This window comes from Acinonyx jubatus, chromosome B2 (genome assembly GCF_027475565.1).
Source record: "Acinonyx jubatus isolate Ajub_Pintada_27869175 chromosome B2, VMU_Ajub_asm_v1.0, whole genome shotgun sequence".
In the NCBI taxonomy this organism is placed as follows: Eukaryota; Metazoa; Chordata; class Mammalia; order Carnivora; family Felidae; genus Acinonyx; species Acinonyx jubatus.
Window position 1 is genome coordinate 86,635,096 of NC_069385.1, and position 22,651 is coordinate 86,657,746.

General features: G+C 39.6%; 1 protein-coding gene across 1 annotated transcript in view; it reads left to right on the forward strand.

Annotated features, from left to right (window-relative positions):
• B3GAT2 (beta-1,3-glucuronyltransferase 2) overlaps positions 1–22,651 on the forward strand; it is a 94,897-nt gene that overhangs the window by 41,810 nt on the left and 30,436 nt on the right. The window lies entirely within an intron of this gene.

The following is a 22,651-nucleotide window of genomic DNA, read 5'->3' on the forward strand; positions in this document are numbered from 1 at the left end:
ATCATTTGCAAATATATTCTCCCATTCACTAGTTGCCTTTTCATCTTGTCTATGGTTTCCTTCACTGTGCAAAAGCTTTTTAGTTTGATATAGTCCCCACTGTTTATATTTGTTTTTGATTTCCTCACTTGGGTAGACATAGCCAGAAAAATGTTACAAGGGTGATGTCCACTAGATTACCACCTGCTTTTTCTGTTTTATGTTTTCAAGTCTCACATTTAGGTCTTTAATCCATATTGACTATTTTTATTTATGGTGTAAAAAATTGGTCTACTTTTATTCCTTTCCATGTAACTGTCCAGTTTTCCCAGCACCATCTGTTGAAGAGACTGTCTTTTCCCCGTTCTATATTCTTGCTTCCTTTTTCATAGATTGACAGTATAAATATGAGTTTATTTCTGGGCCCTTTATTGTATTCCATTGATCAGTGTGTCTGTTTTGTTTGGTTGGTTTGTTTTTTTTTTGTTTTTTGTTTTTGTTTTGTTTTTTGTTTTTGCTAGTACCATACTGTTTTGATTACTGTAATTTTGTAGCATAGTTTGAAATCTGGGCTTATGATACCTCCAACTTTGTTCTTTCTTAAGATTGCTTTGACTGTTTGGGGTCTTTTGTGGTTCCATACAGATTCTAGGATTAATTTTTCTAGTTCTGTGAAAAATACTATTTTATAAAACATTTTTTAACATTCATTTATTTTTGAGAGCCAGAGAGAGACAGAGCGTAAGTGGGGGAGGGGCAGAGAGAGAAAGGGAGACACAGCATCCAAAGCAGACTCCAGGATCTGAGCTGTCAGCACAGAGCCCAGTGCAGGACTCGAACCCATGAACCACAAGACCATGACCTGAACTGAAGTTGGTGCTTAACCAACTGAGCCACCCAGGCACCCCTACTATTGTTGTCTTGATGGGGATCTCATCGAATCTGTAGTTTGCTTTGGGTCATATGGACATTTTAACAATTCTTCCAGTCCATGAACATGGTACATCTTTCCATTTGTTTATGTCATCTTTTATTTCTTTCAACAATATCATAGTTTTCAGAGTATGGTCTTTTACCTCTTTGGTTAAGTTTATTCCTAGGTATTTTATTCTTGTTGATGTAATTGTGAATGGTATGGTTTTGTTAATTTCTTTTACTGCTACTTTGTTATTGCTGTATAGAAATGCAACAGATTTCCATTTATTGATTTTTGTATCCTGAAACTTTAAGGAATTCATTTATTCATTCTAACAGTTTTTTTTAATGAGGTCTTCAGGATTTTCTATATATAGTCTCATGTTATCCACAAATAGTGATGGTTTTACTTATTCTTACCAGTTCAGATTCCTTTTATTTCATCTGATTGCTGTGGTTAGGACTTCAGCACTATATTGAATAAAGTGGAGATGGGAATTCTTACCTTGTTCCTAATCTTAGAGGAAAAGCTTTCATCTTTTCACCCTTGAGTCTGATGTGAGCTGTGGGTTTCTAAGGTGTGGTTTTTATGATGTTGAAGTATGTTTCTTCTATACCCACTTTGTTGAGAGTTTTTGTCATGAAGAGATGCTGAGTTTTGTCAAATGGTTTTTCTGCATCTGTATGATTTTTCATTAATGTGGTGTATCATGTTTACCAGTCTGCATATATTGACACCTCTTTGCATCCTCCAATAAATCTCACTTGATTGTGATGAATGATACCTTTAATGTACTTTTTAAATGTTTATTTTTTTTTTGAGAGAGAGCAGAGTGCAAGTGGGGGAGGGACAGAGAGAGAGAGAGAGAGAGAGACAGGGAGGGAGACACAGAATCTGAAACATGCTCCAGGCTCTGTGCTGTCAGCACAGAGCCCGATGCAGGGCTTGAACTCATGAACTGGCAGATCATGACCTGAGCCGAAGTCAGATGCTTAACCGTCGAAGCCACCTAGGCCTCCCATTTTGAATGTATTTGGTTAGTTAACATTTTGTTGATGATTTTTCCATCTAAGTTTATCAGAGATACTGGTCTGTAATTTTCTTTTTTTGTAGTATCTTTTTCTGGTTTTTGTATCTGGGTAATGCTGATCTCATAGAATGAATTTGGAAACATTCTTTCCTCTTCTATTTTCTGGAATAATTAAGAAGGATAGTTATTAAGTCATCTTCAGTCTTTGGTTGCATTCACTTGTGAAGCCATTGGGTCTTGGACTTGTGTTTATTGGGAGTTTATTGATTCAATTTTGTTACTAGTAATTGGTCTGTTCAGATTTTCTATTTCTTCCTGATTATGGATTATCATAGATTATTGTGTTTGTCTAGAAATTTATCCATTACTTCTAGGTTGTTTAATTTGTTGGCATATAATTTTTGTAGTAATCTCATAATTCCTTGTATTTCTTTCATGTATTTGGAATGTGTTTATTTTCTTTCATTTGTGATTTCATTTGAGTCTTTTTTTCCCCTGAGTCTGACTAAAGGTTTATCAATTTTATGTTTTCAAAGACCTACCTCTTAGTTTCATTGATCTTTTTTTTTTAAATGTTTGTTTATTTTTGAGAGAGGGGGAAGAGGCAGAGCGTGAATTGAATAGGGAAGAGAGAGAGAGGGAGACACAGAATCCGAAGCAGGCTCCAGACTCTGAGCTGTCAGCACAGAGCCCGACGTGGAGCTCAAACTCACGAACCATGATATGGTGACCTAAGCCAAAGTCGGACGCTTAACCGACTGGGACCTTTCATTGATCTTTTCTATTTTTTTAATCCCCATTTATTTCCTCTCTGATCTTTATTATTTCTTTCCTTCTACCAACTTGGCTCTGTTCTTTTTCGAGCTCCTTTTAGTGGTAAGTTTAGATTGCTTATTTAAGATTTTGGTTTTTTTTTTTTAACATAGGTCTGCATTGCTGTAAATTTTCTCTTAGAACTGCTTTTGCTATGTCCCAAAGATTTAGAAGTTATGTGTTTCCATTTCCACTTGTCCCAGGTATTTTTTATGTTTCTCTATGATTTCTTTGTTGAGCCATTGGTTGTTTAGTATCATGTTATTTAGCCTCCCCATTTATGTTTCTTCTAGTTCTTTTATTATAATTAATTTCTGATTTTATACCATTGTGGTTGGAAGAGATGCATAATGTAATTTCAGTCTTCTTAAATTTATTGAGACTTGTTTTGTGGCCTAACGTGTGGTCTATCCTGAAGAATGTTACATGTGCACTTAATAAGAATGTATATTCTGCTCTTTTTGGATAGAATGTTTTTTTTCTTTCTTTTTTTTTATTATGAAATTTATTGCCAAATTGGTTCCCATACAACACCCAGTGCTCATCCCAACAGATGCCCTCAATACCCATCACCCACCCACCCACCCCCCATAAATCCTCAGTTCTCAGTTTTTAGGAGTCTCCTATGCTTTGGCTCCCTCCCTCTCTAACCACTTTTTTTTTTTCTTCCCCTCCCCCCTGGTCTTCTGTTAAGTTTCTCAGGATCCACATGGGAGTGAAAACATATGGAAACTGTCCTTCTCTGTATGACTTATTTCACTTAGCATAACACTCTCCCGTTCCATTCATGTTGCTACAAAAGCCCATATTTCTTTCTTTCTCATTGCCACGTAGTACTCCATTGTGTATATAAACCACAATTTCTTTATCCATTCATCAGTTGATGGACATTTAGGCTCTTTCCATAATTTAGCTATTGTTGGGAGTGCTGCTATAAACATTGGGGTACAAGTGCCCCTATGCATCAATACTCCTGTATCCCTTGGGTAAATTCCTAGCAGTGCTACTGCTGGGTCATAGGGTAGGTCTATTTTTAATTTTTTGAGGAACCTCCACACTGTTTTCCAGAGCGGCTGCACCAGTTTGCATTCCCACCAACAGTGCAAGAGGGTTCCCATTTCTCCACATCCTCTCCAGCATCTATAGTCTCCTGATTTATTCATTTTGGCCACTCTGACTGGCGTGAGGTGATATCTGAGTGTGGTTTTGATTTGTATTTCCCTGATGAGGAGCGACATTGAGCATCTTTTCATGTGCCTGTTGGCCATCTGGATGTCTTCTTTAGAGAAGTGTCTATTCATGCTTTCTGCCCATTTCTTCACTGGATTATTTGTTTTTCGGGTGTGGAGTTTGGTGAGCTCTTGGATAGAATGTTTTTTTAAAAAACTTTTTCAGATGTTGAATTTTTCTTTTTTTCTTTTTAAACATTAATTTATTTAAGTTCAAGTTAGGTAACATATAGTGTAGTATTGGTTTCAGGAGTAGAACCCAGTGATTCATTGCTTACATATAACACCTAGTGCTCATTGCAACACGTGCCTTCCTTAATGCCCATCACCCATTTAGCCCTTCCCTCCCCCCACCTCCCCTCTAGCAACCTTCAGTTTGTTCTCTGTAGTTAAGAGTCTCTTATGGGTTGCCTCCCTCTCTGTTTTTTAAAACAAAGACTGTAACAAGACATAAAGAAGGGAATAACTAAGGGGTTTATCCATCAAGAAGATCTAAGAATTATAAATATTTATGCCCCCAATTTGAAAGAACCCAAATATATAAATCAGTTGATCACAAACATAAATCAATTCATTGATAATACCATAATAGTAGGAGACTTTAATACCTCACTTACAGCAATGGACAGATCATCTAAGCAGAAAATCAAAAAGGAAACAGTGGCTTTGAATGATACACTGGAACAGATGAACTTAACAAATATATTCAGAACATTTCATCTTAAAGCAGCAGAATACACATTTTTCTCAAGTGCACGTGGAAAATTCTCCAGGATAGATCACATACTAGGTCACAAATCAGCTCTTAACAGGTACAAAAAGATCAAGATCATACCATGCATATTTTCAGACCACAACACTATGAAACTTGAAATAATCCCAAGAAAAAATTTGGATGGGATGTTCTGTATGTATGTTAAGTCCATCTGGTCTAATATGTTATTCAAAGCCACCTTACTTATTTTCTGCCTGGGCGATCTATTCATTGATACAGGTTTGGTGTTAAAGCCTCTACTATTACTCTATGACTACCAGTTCCTTCTAAATCTGTTAACATTTGCTTAATATTTTGATGTGCTTCTATATTGGGTGTATAGATATTTATGAACGTGTCTTCTTGTTGGGTTGGTCCTTTTATCATTATATACTGCCCTTTTTCTCTTGTTACAGCTTTGTTTTATTTATTTTATTTTATTTTATTTTATTTTATTTTATTTTATTTATTTTATTTTATTTTTTATTTTTTTTATTTTTTTATTTATTTTATTTTATTTTTTTATTTTCAATATATGAAATTTATTGTCAAATTGGTTTCCATACAACACCCAGTGCTCATCCCAAAAGGTGCCCTCCTCAATACCCATCACCCACCCTCCCCTCCCCCCCACCCCCCCATCAACCCTCAGTTTGTTCTCAGTTTTTAAGAGTCTGTTATGCTTTGGCTCTCTCCCACTCTAACCTCTTTTTTTTTTTCTTCCCCTCCCCCATGGGTTTCTGTTAAGTTTCTCAGGATCCACATAAGAGTGAAACCATATGGTATCTGTCTTTCTCTGTATGGCTTATTTCACTTAGCATCACACTCTCCAGTTCCATCCACCTTGCTACAAAGGGCCATATTTCATTCTTTCTCATTGCCACGTAGTACTCCATTGTGTATATAAACCACAATTTCTTTATCCATTCATCAGTTGATGGACATTTAGGCTCTTTGCATAATTTGGCTATTGTTGAGAGTGTTACAGCTTTGTTTTAAAGTACATTTGATAAAGCATTGCTACCTCAGATTATTATTATTTTTGTTTCCATTTACATGGATGGTCTTTTTCCTTTTTTTTTTTTTTTTTTTTGCTTTCAGTCTGTATGTATGTTTAGATTTAAAGTGAGTCACTTGTAAGCAGCATGTAGAGAGACGTCCTGTTTTGTTATCCATTCAGTCACCCATCTTTTGATTGTGGCATTTAGTCTGTTTACTTTATAGTAAGTATTGATAGATATGTATTTATTGCCATTTTGTTTTCGTTTTTCTTTTCATTTCTTTTTGAAATGTTTGTTTTGAGAGAGAGAGACAGACAGACAGGCAGACAGCATGAGCAGGGGAGGGGGCAGAGAGAGGGGGAGAGAGAGGATCCCAAGCAGGTTCCACACTGTCAGTCCAGAGCCTGATCCTATGAACCATGAGATCATGACCTGAGCTGAAATCAAGTGTCAGATGCTTAACCAACTGAGCCACCCAGGTACCCCATTTTTTACTCTTCTTTTTTTTCTTTTGGTAATTCTTTTTTCCTTTCTTCTTCTCCTGTTCTCTTTCCTTGTGATTGATGACTTTTTTAGTGTTAAACCTGAATTCTTTTTCTTTATTTTTATGTGTCTTTTATAAGGTTTTGATTTATGGTTACCATGAGGTTTGTATATAACTTTTTGAACACATTCTTAAAAGTTTTACATGTTCATTCTTCTTATTTTGTGTATGGGATGCCATATTTTGTCTTTTTGTAAGTGTAGCCATTGACAATTTTTTTGTAGATATAATTGATAGTACTTTCATGTTTTCACTTTAATAGTGGTTTTGTAAATGACCTTCTGTGTGTTTGCTTTTACCAGTTAATTTTCTTTCTTTTTAAAAAGTTTTTCTATTAATTTGAGTTAACAGTGTTATATTAGTTTCAAGTGTATAATACAGTAATTCAATAATTTCACACAACCCCCAGTGCTCATCATGACAAGTGCACTACTTAATCCCCATCACCTATTTCACCCATCCTCCCTCACAACTTCCCCTCTGGTAACCATCAGTTTGTTCTCTATAGCAATTTTCTTCCTTTTGTAATTTTCTTTTAGTTACAGTCTTTTCTTTCCCATTTCAAGACGTCCCTTTAACATTTCTTGTAAGGCCAGTTCAGTGGTGATGAAGTTTTTAAACTTTTGTTTGGGAAACCATCTCTCCTTCAGTTCTTAATGATAACCTTGCAAGATATAGAGTATTCTTGGGTGTTGGTTTTTTTCTCTTCAGCACTTTGAATATATCCTGCCACTCTCTTCTGACCTGCAAAGTTTCTGCTGAAAAATCAGCTGATAGTCTTATGGGCTTTCCCTTATATGTAACTGTTTGCTTTTCTCTTGCTATTTTTAGAATCTCTCTTTATCATTACTTTTTCCTGTTTTAGTTATTATGTGTTTTGGTGTGGACCTCCTTGGGTTCATCTTGTTTGGGGCTGGCTGTCTGTGCTTCTTGGACCTGGATGTCTATTTCCTTCCTCAGATTAGGAAGTTTTTAGTTATTATTTCTTCAAACAAATTTCTTCCCCATTCTATCCTTTTCTTCATATGAATGCAAATGTTATTATGTTTGATACTGTCCTAGATGTCCCTTGACCCATCCTCATTTGAAAAAAAATTTTTTTTCCTCTTTAGCTTTGTTGCTTTTCACTACCCTATCTTCCAGATTACTGATCCATTTTTCTTCACTCTCTAATCCCGAAGTTTATTCCCTCTAGTGTATTTTTTATTTCAGTAAATGTATTCTTAAACTCTGACTTTTGAAAAATATTTTTTCTCTAAGGAAATCTAATTAGTAATCAAATATCTGCCAAAAAACAAGAGTCCAGGGCCAGATGGCTTTCCAGGGGTATTCTACCAAACATTTAAGGAAGAGTTAATACCTATTCTCTTAAAATTGTTCCAAAAAATAGAAATGGAAGGAAAACTTCCAAACTCTTTCTGTGAAGCCAGCATTACCTTGATTCCAAAACCAGGCAGAGACCACGCTAAAAGTAGAACTATAGACCAATTTCCCTGATGAACATGGATGCAAAAATCCTCAACAAGATATTAGCCAACTGGACCCAACAGTACTTTAAAAAAATTATTCACACAACCAAGTGGGATTTATACCTGGGATGCAGGGCTGGTTCAATATCCACAAAACAATTAACGTGATTCATCACATCAATAAAAGAAAGGACAAGAACCATATGATCCTCTCAATAGATGCAGAGAAAGCATTTGACAAAATACAGCATCCTTTCTTGACAAAACCCTCAAGAAAGTAGGGATAGAAGCATCATACCTCGAGATCATAAAAGCCATATATGAACGACCCAATGTTAATATCATCCTCAATGGGGAAAAACTGAGAGCTTTTCCCCTAAAGTCAGGAACAAGACAGGGATGTCCACTCTCACCACTGTTATTCACCATAGTATTGGAAGTCTTAGCCTCTGCAATCAGACAACACAAAGAAATAAAAGGCATCCAAAGTGGCCAGGAGGGGGGTCAAACTTTCACTCTTCGCAGATGACATGATTATCTATATGGAAAACCCAAAAGATTCCATCAAAAAACTGCTAGAATTGATTCATGAATTCAGCAAAGTTGCAGGATATAAATCAATTTACAGAAATCAGTTGCATTCCTATACACCAACAATGAAGCGACAAAGAAATCAAGGAATTGATCCCATTTACAGTTGCACAAAAAACCATAAAATACCTAGCAATAAATCTAAGCAAAGAGGTGAAAAATCTATACACTGAAAACTATAGAAAGCTGATGAAAGAAATTGAAGACACAAAAAAATGGAAAAAGATTCCATGCTCCTGGATTGGAAGAACAAATATTGTTAAAATGTCAATACTACCCAAAGCAATCTACATATCCAATGCAATCCCTATCAAAGTAACACCAGCATTCTTCACAGAGCTAGAACAAATAATCCTAAAATTTGTATGGGACCAGAAAAGACCCCAAATAGCCAAAGCAATCTTGAAAAAGAAAACCAAAGCAGGAGGCATCATAATCCCAGATTTCAAGCTAGACTACAAAGCTGTAATCATCAAGACAGTGTGGTACTGGCACAAGAACTGACACTCAGATCAATGGGACAGAATAGAGAACCCAGAAATGGACCCACAAACGTATGACCAACTAATCTTTGACAAAGCAGGAAAGAATATCCAATGGGATAAAGACAGTCTCTTCAGCAAGTGTTGCTGGGAAAAGTGGACAGCGACATGCAGAAGAATGAACCTGGGCCACTTTCTTACACCATACACAAAAATAAACTCAAAATGGATGAAAGACCTCAATGTAAGACAGGAAGCCATCAAAATCCTTGAGGAGAAAGCAGGCAGAAACCTCTTTGATCTTGCTTGCAGCAACTTCTTACTCAACATGTCTCTGGAGGCAAGGGAAACAAAAGCAAAAATGAATTACTGGGACCTCTTCAAAATAAAAAGCTTCTGCACAGCGAAGGAAACATTCAACAAAACTAAAAGGCAACCGACAGAATGGGAGGGGATATCAAATAAAGAGTTAGTATCCAAAATCTGTAAAGAACTTATCCAACTCAACACCAAAAAACAAATAATCCAGTGAAGAAATGGGCAAAAGACATGAATAGACACTTCTCCAAAGAAGACATCCAGACGGCCAATGGACACATGAAAAAATGCTCAACATCACTCATCATCAGGGCAATACAAATCAAAACCACAATGAGATACCACCTCACACCTGTCAGAATGGCTAACATTAACTCAGGCAACAACAGATGTTGGCAAGGATGCAGAAAAAGAGAATCTCTTTTGCATTATTGGTGGGAATGCAAGCTGGTGCAGCCACTCTGGAAAACAGTGTGGAGGTTCCTCAAAAAATTAAAAATAGAACTACCCTATGACCCAGCAATTGCACTAGTAGGCATTTATCCATGGGATACAGGTGTTTTGTTTCAAAGGGACACATGCACCCCATGTTTATAGCAGCACTATCAACAATAGCCAAAGTATGGAAAGAGCCCAAATATCCATCGATGGATGAATGGATAAAGAAAATGTGTGTGTATGTATGTGTGTATATATGTATATATATACACACATACATACACAATGGAGTATTATTTGGCAATCAAAAAGAATGAAATCTTGCCATTTGCAACTACATGGATGGAACTGGAGGGTATTATGCTAAGTGAAATTAGTCAGAGAAAGACCAAAATCATATAACTTCACTTATATGAGGACTTTAAGAGACAAAACAGATGAACATAAGGAAGGGAAACAAAAATGATATAAAAACAGGGAGGGGACAAAACAGAAGAGACTCATAAGTATGGAGAACAAACTGAGGGTTACTGGAGGGGTTGTAGGAAGGGGGATGGGCTAAATGGGTAAGGGGCACTAAGGAATCTACTCCCCAAATCATTGTTTCACTATATGCTAACCAATTTGGATGTGAATTTTAAAAAATATAAAATAAAATTTAAAAAAATTAATAAAAAAAATTTTTTTTCTCTTTTTTGAAATTCTCACTGATTTCATCCATTTTCCTTTCAAGTCTAGTATCCTTATGACTATTATTTGAACTCTTATCAGGTAGATTGCTTTTCTTCATTTAGTTTAGCTTTTTTTGTGGTTTGTCTTCATCTTTGATTTGGAACATATTCTCTGTCTCCTCATTTTGTCTGACTCTCTGTGTTTGTTTGCATGTATTAGGTAGGTTAGCTAAATTCCTGGTCTTGAAAGTGGTAGCCTCATGTAGAAGGCATCCTGTGGTGCCTTGTAGAGCAGTACCCCTGGTTACCAGAACCAGATGCTGCAGTGGCGTCCCTTGTGTGGGCTGCTTGCAGCCTTCTGGTGTGTCTGAGCTGTGACTGTTGCAGGTGTACTGGTGGGTACTGCCTATCCCCTACATGTCCCCTGCAGCCCTGCTGCAGCATCTGGAGGTGCACTGGTGGGTGGCAGAGCCCTCGGCCTTTGCTGTCTGTAGTGATCAGCCACAACTGCTGTGGGTGCACTGGTGGGCACTACTTTCCTTCAGCACAGCTTGCTGAGAGGCCCAGTTGCAAGTACTGTGTGTATGCTGTTGAGTGGGGTTAGCTATTCCCCATTCTGCGCAGTAGTTCTTTGGGAAGACACCGGTCCCATCTGAGGGTGCTTGCTGGGTGTGGTGGGGTGGGAGCCGCTTTGAGGGGTGCCTGCCTGGGTAGGCAGATGGGGTGAGGCGTGTCTGAAGGGGAGTGCCAGGGCAGGGCAAATGGTGCTAGCATGGCAGGTAATGTCAGGACTGGCTCCCACAAGCACTGGGTTATGTGGGCTGAAGAAAGTTCCTGCAGATCCCCACCTGTGTGACACAGATACTAAAATTAGTCAGTAAATCTCCTTCATGCGTAACCCAGGTGCTTCTCAAACTTCTACTTCTGTGCTCGGACCCTTCTTGGGTGATACAGTCTGCTGGCTCTTTAAAGCAGAGACTTGGTTTCCTTTAGCTCCTCTGTCTCTCTGGGAGTTCAGCCCTACTGATTTTTAAAATTTTTTCAATGTTTATTTATTTTTGAGAGAGCGAGAGAAAGAGACAGCATGAGCAGGGGAAGGGTAGAGAAAGGAAGACACAGAATCTGAAGCAGTCTCCAGGCTCTGAGCTGTCAGCAGGTCTTGAACTGATGAACCATGAGATCATGATTTAAGCCAAAGTCAGACACTTAACTGACTGAGCCACCCAGGCACTCTGAACCCTGCTGAATTTTAAAGCCAGACTGTATGATGACTTATCTTCCCAGTGCAGGTCCTCAGGGCCAGGCATCCCTGGTGTGGGGCTCAATCCCTTCACGGCTCCCTCCTGCTCGTGGGTAGCCATGCTGGTGGGTTGGTTCTCAGCTGCATCTCTGCTCCTCCTCTGCTATTCAGTGTGGCCTTCTCATGACTTCAGGTGTGGAAGGTCTGTTCTCTCAGTCTTCAGGTCATTTTCAGAGTGAGCTGTGGTATATGTAGTTGTTGCCTTGGCTTGTCCCTGGGAGATGGTGAGCTCAGAATGCTCCCACTCCCTCATCTTCCTTGTTTCTCCAAAAAAACCAGACCTGTTTTTGATTTATAGAAAAACTGAGGAGATACTAGAAAGTTCCCCTATACTACATACCCAGTTTCCTCTTTTATTAACATTTTACATTAATATAGTACAAGTATTACAACTAATGAAACAGTATTAACTAAAGTATATTCTTTATTTAAATGTCCTTGATTTTTGTCTAGTGGCCTCTTTCTGTTTTAGGGCCCCATCCTAGATACCACATTACATTTACTTGTCCTGTCTTTCTAGGTTCTTCTTGATTATGACAGTTGCTCAGATTTTCCTTGTTATTGATGATCTTGACAGTTTTGAGGAGCACTGGCTAGGTGTATTATAGCATGCTCCTCTATTGGCATTTGACTGATTTTTTTCCATGATTAGATTGTGGAGTTATGGGGTTTTGGGAAGAAGACCACAGGGGGAAAGTGCTACTTTGATAACATCAAGTCAAGGGTACAGAAAATCAACATTATTTTTAACACAAGGTGTTTTGGTTCTGGCCATCGGGAGCTTTTTCAGTTGGCTATGTCCTTTTGACATACCTCCATCAATGTGGGTTTGCTTGAAGTTTTTGTTTTTGAACACTTCCTTATGTTCTGGTGCTTCCAGATGCTCAGGATCACCTTGTGTATGTTCTGCCCCACTCCTAGAATCAGCCATTTCTCCAAGGAACCCTGTTTCCTTTTATTGGAGAATGGTATTAGAAAAGACCACACATGTAAAGTCCCATTCAGTACATCATAAAAATACATAATTTATCAGTGTTGTTGTTAACCTTGATCATTCAGCTGAGGTAGGTTTCATCAGACCTCTTTATTGTAAAGCGTGTTCCCCACTCCAACCATTCTTCCAGGCTGTTCTTTTGGGAGGAAATTCCTGTGTGCAGCACATACAGGAGTGGGGAGTTTTGTTCCATCTCCTGGGAGGGTTATTGACATAAAATTTTTGGAATGCTTCTGAATGGGAGATTTATCTATTGCCCATTAACTTATTAATTCAATTATTTGCATAACTCAAGTGATATTAGTATTTAGTATTTACACTTTAGGGTGTAATCCATTATTCCTTAATTTTGTTGCTCACATTGTTTTCAGCTTTGACCAATTAGAACATTTTCAGTTGACTGTGCCTTTTACATGTACCCATCAGTGTACAGCTTTTTATTTATTTTTGTTTGGGGGAACTTCCTTACTTTTTGGCTCTAAAGATACCATGGGATATTTCTTGAATATTTTCTTCCCCAGACCTAGAATCAGCTACTTCTCCAAGTACCTCTGGTTCCTTTTATTAAAGTATAGTATTAGAAGCCAAGACCTGGGCACCAGGTGGGCTCATTGTTACTGGAGTGTCATTGTTTCTGGGCCCTGTCAGTTGATAAAGCAAGAAAATGTGTGTCTGGTACTAACCCGTGTGTATACGTATATCTGTATCTGTATAACCATCTCAATGTTCAATTAAACATGAGTTCATATTGATGTCCCCAGCTCTAATCCATAACCAAGTGGATCATTCTAGCCTTCTCTTCTGCTTGGCTGTAAATTCTTTCTCCAACGGTGAGAAATTTGACTCCTTTCATCCACCATCCCCAAAAGATCTTTTTATTCATTAAAAAAATTTTTTTTTTGATGTTTATTTTAGAGATCGGGCACAAGCAGCAGAGGGACAGAGAAAGAGGGAGACACAGAATCTGAAGGAGGCTCCAGGCTCTGAGCTGTCAGCACAGAGCCTGACGCAGGGCTTGAACCCACGAGCCGTGAGGTCATGACCTGATCTGAGGTCGGATGCTTAACTGACTCAGCCACCCAGGCACCCCTACCTTTTTTTTTTTTTTTTAATTAAGGAATGCAGTGGAACTTTCTTCTCAGGGGCCCATGTACCCGAATTCCCTTCTGCTTGGAACATTTTTGGTATTCCTTTCCACTGTGGTTAATGCTTCAGGCTTTAGGCTTAGCTCATGCTGATGTCCTCAAGGAAACTATAGCAGCTCCTAGATCATGTCAGATCGTCTGCAGCCTGCTCCTGTCACACTGTACACTTCCCTTACAGCCTTCATCAGCATAGAAATTAAGTAACTAATTTTTCAATTCAATGTATCATTGACTTTTCTCTTCTGGAATGTTGGCTTGGTAGGCAAGGACCTTGTAATCCTTGCTCAGGGCCTAGCACAGCACTGGACATACATTATGTGATAGGTGTTTAGTGAAAAAATACAGCAAGTATGAAAGAAATGTTAGATTTGTTCTTTAACCCAGTGACATACGAGATGGGTTTATAATGTAACATTAGGAACACTTACTTATGCTTTCTAGAATTTTCATATACATTAAGTAATTAGCTTATGCACCTCAAAAGTTCATGCTGTGGAAATAGGGGTTTTCAGAAATCAAAATAGGCAAAAAAAGATCCAAGGCAATATAAAGTTATGTGAGGGATACTGTGGAATGAATAGCATCAAGCCAAGTATCAGTTAGTTGGGAAAAGATTGCTAAAGTCATCAGGGGCAGATGCAAGAAAGAGAAAGTACAGATAGGACATTAATTTTCGAAGTTGTTACAAAGGAAATTTATGGGTATTTTGGATTATGTAATGTAGTTTCTCTGTTGGAAAATGTCAGATGTTTATGGACAGTGACCTTGGCTCCAGGTCATTATTTCTGTATTCTTTCCTTACATTTTTTCTGCTCTTTCCTTTGTGTCTTTAGTTCATTGGATCCTGCCACAATTCCGTGTGTTTTTCTCTCTCATTGAAATTGTTAGTTAAAAAAGCAGGATACAGCATGTAACGTTCTTTATTGTAATTCTACTCCTTGAGGTTGCCTATAGTGTTTTAAATTTAAGAAGATCAAGAACTTTATTCACTTCCCTTTGGACAAAATAAAACAAGATTTCACCTCAGTGGTATGTCTTAAAGGAAGCTAAAGGCATTTGTTTAACTTTTCTGTTTTACTCTGAGGGCATTTTGATGATCACCTACGTGTGATCTTCTCAAGTGTTCCAGTCCCTGTAGTTGACTGTCAGCCATACCCCAAAGGTGGACCAAAAGGATGCAGCTTAAAGCTGCAGAAAAAATAGTTGGCTAAAAACCACCAGCAGATTGTTGGTGAGGGTCACCAGACACAGGCGTGGGCTATATTTACCTGCCTCCCTCCTTTTCTGGAGAAGATAAAGGTAAACAAGGACCAGCTGCCCTGGGATAGTTTAAATGGCATTTAGCCTGGAAGAGTGTGAAGATGCACCAGATGTGTCTTTTGTGTCCTTTGTAGCAATTGGGTCTATGGAAATTACTCTGCCCATAATTTTGGCTGGTTAACATTGCTCTGTAAGTCCTATTTAATTGGGGTCATAGTGGGAGGAATAAATGACAGATTATGACTTTGGTATTGAATAAATAGGAAGAGAATGCTTTGGGGACCAGATCTATTTGTCATAATGTAACGGTTATAAATATATGAATTGCTTTCTCTTTATCTTAATATCTAATTGATAGCTTAATATCTTAATGCTGTAGTCCTCTGTTTTAGGTTGGAGCTCATACCAGGCACTTGAAGATGTGTCTGTTATGTAACCACTATTTTGTGTTAAGGAAGTAACAAAGCTTTTAAACACTGAGAATATTTTAGTTCTACAAAAGTGCTTTTGGGGCGCCTGGGTAGCTCAGTCGGTTGGGTGTCTGACTTAGGCTCAGATCATGATCTTGTAGTTTTTGAGTTCAAGCCCCTCATCAGGCTCTGTGCAGTTAGTGAGTTTGAGCCCCATGTCGGGCTCTGTGCTGAGAGTTCAGAGCCTGAACCTGCTTCAGATTCTGTGTCTCCCTCTCTCTCTCTGCCCCTCCCCCTGTTCCTGCTCTGTGCCTCTCAGTCTGTCTCTGTCTCTGTGTCACTCACAAATAAATAAATATTAAAAAATTTTCTTAAAAAAGTACTTTTGCTTTTAATAGTCATTGTTCCATTTCCCCCCCTCCTCAGAAAAGAAGGTGGCTGCCAAGGAATCCTTCAAGAGCATAGATTGAGTGAAAAGGACACGGAACAAAGGGTAGATCCCAGGGGTGAAATGAGGAAGTTCTGTAAATAGATGTGCTATTTTCCTTTGAAATGTCTGGCACACTCTATGTAGCACAGTGGTGGTGTGCCGGGGGGCTGTGTATCTGATGAAGCATTTCATGTTGACTCTCAGAACAGTGCACACGTGGCAAGGGCATCTGGATCTTTCCAAAGTATTATACTCAAATGACAAACCTTTTTTTAAATTTAGCATACTTGGCAATATAATCCTGCCTTTTCACCTGCATTCAAATAGTCACTCTTTCACCTTTTAACACCCCGTTCTCTTAAAAAAAAAAAAAATCAAACAGAGGTAAGTGTTAGCTTGGAATGTGCTAAGGTAAACCTTCATTTTCTAGTGAGAAACTGGCACAGAAATGTGAAGTTTTGCTTCTTTGGTTCATCTCATTACTTGGAACCTGAGGCTATTCCTCAGTCTATGGGCCAAATCCTACATGTCTTCCATGGCCCAGTGGAAGTGAAAAGCCTGCCATAAAATGCGCTGGGGTCATGTTTAATCCCCTTACTGGTGGTCTCACAGTTATGGTTTATTCTCTTTAATGGTGATTTCTGTCTTCCTATTTTATTTTTATTTGAGAGAAGGAGAAGGGGAGAGGAGTATTCTCTTTAACGGTGATTTCTGTCTTCCTATTTTATTTTTATTTGAGAGAGAGAAGGGGAGAGGAGTATTCTCTTTAATGGTGATTTCTGTCTTCCTATTTTATTTTTATTTGAGAGAGAGAGAAGGGGAGAGGAGCAGAGGGAGAGAGAGAATCCCAAGCGGGCTCCACACTCAGTGCAGAGCCTGATGGGGGGACTTGATCTCACAACCCTGGGATCATGACCTGAGCTGATATTGAGAATCAGACACTTAACTAACTGAGCCACCCAGGCACCCTCTTCCTATTTTAAAAATAGTTTTGACTTCTCTTTTATTGTCTCTCCTCCTCTCCTGATTGTGAGCTTTGTCCCTTGCCCTGCTCAGGCACACACTGCTTAACTCATTACACGTGGCCCACATTTCAGTTAAGTGCTTACACACTTAAGAATTTTTTGGCATCTGATGTATGCAGAGAATAACCTATGCATTTTCTTTTCTTTTTTTTTTAATTTTTAAACATTTATTTCTGAGAGAACACAAGTGGGGGTGGGCAGAGAGAGAGAGAAACACAAAATCTGAAGCAGGCTCCAGGCTCTTGAGCTGTCAGCACAGAGCCCGACACTGGGCTTAAACTCACAAACTGTGAGATCATGACCTGAGCCAAAGTTGGATGCTTAACCAACTGAGCCATCCAGGGACCCCTCAACCTATCCATTTTCAAGAAGACACACAAGTCTGAGATGGGGTCTTTTTACCAATGTTTACCATATTTGAAAATTTACTGCTCTGGGCAAGAGCAGTTTAGGGGCTGAAAAATCATAAACACTTTAAGGAAATATCAAAAACGAACAGTACTATTTTTAGTGCCTTTACAATAAATAGAGAGCCATTGTATCAATTGAAGAAAAACACAGGTTACATTTAATTTGATTTCTTTGTATATTTGGCATGTTTGATATATAAAACAAAAAATAGAAATATTTATGTTTTCTGCAGTGTGTGAGGGAACAGGGATTTGAAGGTGGAGTGAGTTGGGGAGAGGGCTATATTTCTGTGAAGATTTTAGTAAATTTTCTGGATTTTTTTCCCCATATGGAGAAGACCTAGGACACAAAAGCATTAAATGTTGCTATTGATTCAAAAATTAAATCGTGAAAACATTGCTGAGAAAGATTAAAGATCTGGAGCACCTGGGTGGCTCAGTCGGTTAAGCATCTGACTCTTGATTTCAGCTAAGGTCACAATCTTACGGTTTGTGAGTTTGAGCCCTGGCATCAGGCCCTGCGCTGACAGCACAAAGCCTTCTTGGGATTCTCTGTCTCCTCTCTCTGCCCCTCCCCCGCTGGCTCACATGTGCTCACTCTCTCAAAATAAATAAATACAATTTTTTAAAAAAATTTTTACATGGAAAAGATCTAAGTAAATGAAGAGCTGTATTATGTTCATGTGTTAGAAGACTCCATTCTGTTAAGCTGTTCGTTCTCACCAAATTGAGCTATAGATTTAGTGCAACCCAATCACATTTTGCCGAAATGAACAATGTGCCTGTGAAACTCCTATGGAAAGGAAAAGGAGTTAGAACAGTCAAAACTTGGAAGAAGAACAAAGAGAGCTAATGCTACTTGATTACCGGAGTTATTATAAAGCCATAGTAAATCAGGACAGTATATTAGCATCAGGATCACCCAAGCAGACCAGTGGGTCAGAGGAGTAGGTCCATAAATAAGCCCACCCGTATATGGCAACTGACTTTTGACAAAGGTCCAAAGACCATGGAGTTGTTCCAGGACAGTCACATACCCATGTGCACGTTACAATTGGAACAGTTGGATATCCATCCGCAAGGAGGAGAAGGAAAATCACCTGAGTCTGTCTGTCACACCATACACACAAATCAACTCAAAATCATAACCTAAATGTAAAACCTACAACTCTAATACTTGGAGAGAGAAGGAGAAAACTCTTGTGAGCTTGAGTTAGGCAAAGATATTTTAGATACAACATCAAAAGCATGATCTGTGAACAAATTGATGAATTGGACTTCATCAACATTAAAAGTTCTGTTTTTCAAAACACATTATTATGAGGGAACATTATGATAAGCCACGGACTGGGATAAAATATTTGTAAATCAGGTATCTGTGAAGGGTTTTGTATGCAGAATATATAAATAACTCTCAAAACTCAATAGTAAGGAAATAATTTTAAAAATAGTCAAAAGGTTTGCATAAATATTTCTTCAAAGAGATTATGGATGACAAGCACATGAAAAGATAGTCAACATAATTGGTCACTAGAAAAATGCAAATTAGAAGCACAATGAAATACTACTCATACCTGTTAAAATGGCTAAAGCAAAACATCGACCACACCAAGTGTTGCTGAGCTGAGCATGTGCAGTAATGGGGACTCTCACGTGGCTAGTGAGAATGAAAAATGGCACAACCACTTTGGAAAATAAGTTGGCAGTTTCGTAAAAAGTTAAATGTACGTGTACCATGTGATCCAGCCATTCCACTCAGGTATCTATCAAAAACAAAAAATGGGGGCACCTGGGTGGCTCAGTTGGTTGTGTCTGACTTCAGCTCAGGTAATGATCTCACAGGTTGTGAGTTCAAGTCCCATGTCAGGCTTTGTGCTGACAGCTCGGAGCCTGGAGCCTGCTTCGGATTCTGTGTCTTCCTCTCTCTCTGCCCCTCCCCCGCTCATGTGTGTGTGCACGTTCTCTCTCTCTCAAAAATATTTAGAAAACAAAATGAAGTGCGTATAGACTTGTACACAGATGTTCATAGCAGCTTTGTCTGTATAGCCAGAAGTTTGAAACAACCCAACTGTCCATCCACAGGCAAATGGAAAAAACAAAACAAAAACTGTGGCACATCCATACAACAAAGTACTTCAGTAATATAAAGGAGTTAACTTTTGAAACACATTATAGCATGGATGAATTGTTATATAGTTTCGCAGAGTGAAAGAAGCTAAATAAAAAGAATATATGCTGGGGACACCTGGGTGGCCGACTTTGGTTCAGGTCAGGATCTCACAGTTCATGTGTGAATTCAAGCCCCACATGGGGCTCACTGCTGTAAGCGCAGAGCCCGATTTAGATCCTCTCTCCCCCTCTCTTTGCCCCTCCCCCACTCAAATGTTCTCAAAAGTGAATAAACATTTTTTTAAAGATTTTTAAAAATTTTTTTACATTTTTTTTTATTTTTGAGAGAGAGAGTACAAGTGGGGGAGGGGCAGAGAGAGAATGAGACACAAAATCTAAAGCAGGCTCCCTCCAGGCTCTGAGCTGTCAGTACAGAGCCCAATGGGGGGCTCGAACTCACAAACTGTGAGATCGTGACCTGAGCCGAAGTCGGACGCTTAACCAACTGAGCCACCCAGGCGCCCCTAAAGATTATTTTTTAAAAAGTATATGCTGTATGATTCCATTCATACATGACTCTGTGAGATGCAAACTAATGCATAGTGACAGGGGACCAGTGGTGTGGGGAATGCACAGATAGGGGCACTGGGGATGTGGAGAGTGATGGTAGGGATGGATTTAAAAATGAGCCCAAGGGAACTCTGCAGGATAATGGATATCTTCATTGCGGTGATGGTTTCGTGGCTATATACATGTATCAAAATGTATCAAGTTTTACGCTGTAAAAATACATTTTAGGGGCGCCTGGGTGGCTCAGTTGGTTAAACGTCTGACTTTGGCTAGGGTCACAATCTCGCAGTTCCTGGGTTCCAGCCTCACGACGGGCTCTGTGCTGACAGCTCAGAGCCTGGAGCCTGCTTCAGATTCTGTGTGTGTATCTCTATGCCCCTCCCCTGCTTACTCTGTTTCTCTGTCTCTCAACAATAAACAAACATTTAAAAAAAAATACATCTCTCAGGGGTCCCCCAAGACCACCCCCATGTCTGGTGATTTACTAGGACTTCTAGCATCCAGCATATAGTTGTACTTGTGGCTTAGAGTTATTACAGTGACGCGGTATGGATATGTGGCCAGATCAACGAGGGAGAAAGACACCAGGAAGAAGGGTCTGGAGGAATCCATGTGCAGACTTCCTACGTTCTCTCCCTCCCATGAGGGATCCCGCAAGCACATCTTCCCTCCGGCAGCAAAACTATAACCACAGGTGTGCAATGTTAATGCCCTGGGAAACCCATGTAATGTTTAGGGGTTTTAATGGGGGCTGGTCACATAGGCACCTCTTGCCCTCCCAAGTGTTTCAGGGTCCCCAAAGGAAAACAGGTGTTCGGTGCCTAGGCAGACAAAACAACTTTATCAGCATAAGGACTGTTTCAAAAGCCAAGTTCCCAGATGCCAGCCGAGGGCCGGCCTTATAAGCAGTCTTAGTAATCTCAGAACTATTCACTCTTTCCTGCAGTCAGTTCTACTTCAGTAGAACTTTTTAAAAATCCTCATATAAGTTAGTATGAGCACAAGGCAGTGGTGATTAATTTATTGAGAAAGTAATAGACCGTAAAACTAATTCCAGATTTGTGGACGACTGATGCAGTGAGATTTTTATTACCTGGAATGTTTCACACTCTTAAATTTTTTTTTTTTTTTTGGAGTGAGGTGAGAGATTAATAAATAAAATTGGAATTCCTGGCAAATGGGAGCTTCTGGTTACTATGACTTTCACTTGAATTGTACTTGAAAATATTTCCCAAGTATATAATTTTCCTTTCATAAAAAAAAAATCCTTGATTGGTAATCATTATTTTAACCATTGGTTAACTGATCATGGCTCAGTTGTATAGTAAATATAAGGTAAAGCTTTGGTGTTGAACTTGTAATGACAACAGGCCCTCCGAAGGCAGCTGTGTACGTCACGCCCCAGGACACCCCCCACTGAGAGGGTGAGTGAGCTGAAACCAGCCTGGACTTTAATGGCCAAGCTGCAAGCCCCTGCACGTGTGTGTGCTCAGGAAATGGGAACCTTCTAGTTTGCACAGAGGTGTCATGTGGGCTGCTTACGGCTTGTTCAACACGTCCTCTGGCGGTGGCTGTGGTTTGCCCAAAAACGCTGCCTGCCCAGTGCCAGGAAGCTTTGTTGCGAACATGTCTTTGCCCTTACAGAAATCCAGTAAATAAGTTTGAGTTGAACGCGGTCTGATGAAAACTTCACCAGATACAACAGGGTGTGTGGGAAGAGGGCCAGCCTCTCCAGCTGCATGCATGAGGTGTGCTCCTTTCTAGCTGGACCCAGTTTCCCTGGAAAGGCAGGATGTAGGGTATGTTTTTCTTTTCGTCACTCTGGAGAATGCCTGGTATCTGTTCTGTATCTGAATGCCATTATTACTTTTTTTTTAATTTATTTTTTAATGTTTATTTATTTTTGAGACAGAGAGACAGAGCATGAATGGGGGAGGGTCAGAGAGAGAGGGAGACAGAATCTGAAGCAGGCTCCAGGCTCTGAGCTGTCAGCACAGAGCCTGACGCGGGGCTCGAACTCATGGACCATGAGATCATGACCTGAGCCGAAGTCGGACGCTTAACCGACTGAGCCACCCAGTTGCCCCCATTATTACTTTTTTTAATGTTTATTTACTTTTGAGAGAGAGATGGGGCGTCAGAGTGGGGGAGGGGCCGAAAGAGAGGGAGACAGAATCCAAAGCAGGCTCCAGGCTTCGAGCTGTCAGCACAGAGCCCGATGCGGGGCTCGAACCCACAAACTGTGAGATCATGACCTGAGCCGAAGTCAGACGCTCAAGCAACTGAGCCACCCAGGTGCCCCTGGATGCCATTGTTAATGCCCCCAGCCAAGATTTCTGTGTTGATAACAATAAAAAACTCATAGGAAGGCAACTCCTCTGGCTTCTCTGAGTGAAATTTTTGCTGCTACTGAGTTTCCTAAAGGGAAGTCACCCTCAGTTCGGAAGACGCAGGGTATGCAGATCCAACCTTGAAACCAATAGAAAATACTTTTGATGGTATAGCTTAGCTTCAAAAAAGTGCCGTTCAGATATTGACACCCACTTTGTTTCTCTTAAGCCTTGAGCCGCCAGCTGAGTTTGTGACCGAGGACGGCCGATGGTGCCAAGCAGCTCAGCAGCAGCCAACTGGGCAGCAGTCTGCCAGCAGCAGGGTTCTGTCCGGAAACCTTCAACTTTTGAGTCTCCAGTCTCTGCCTCCTCACCCCTATTCTCCTGCGTGGCTCACATTTCTTTCCTCCCTTCGAGTTATTTTCCCTAAGGA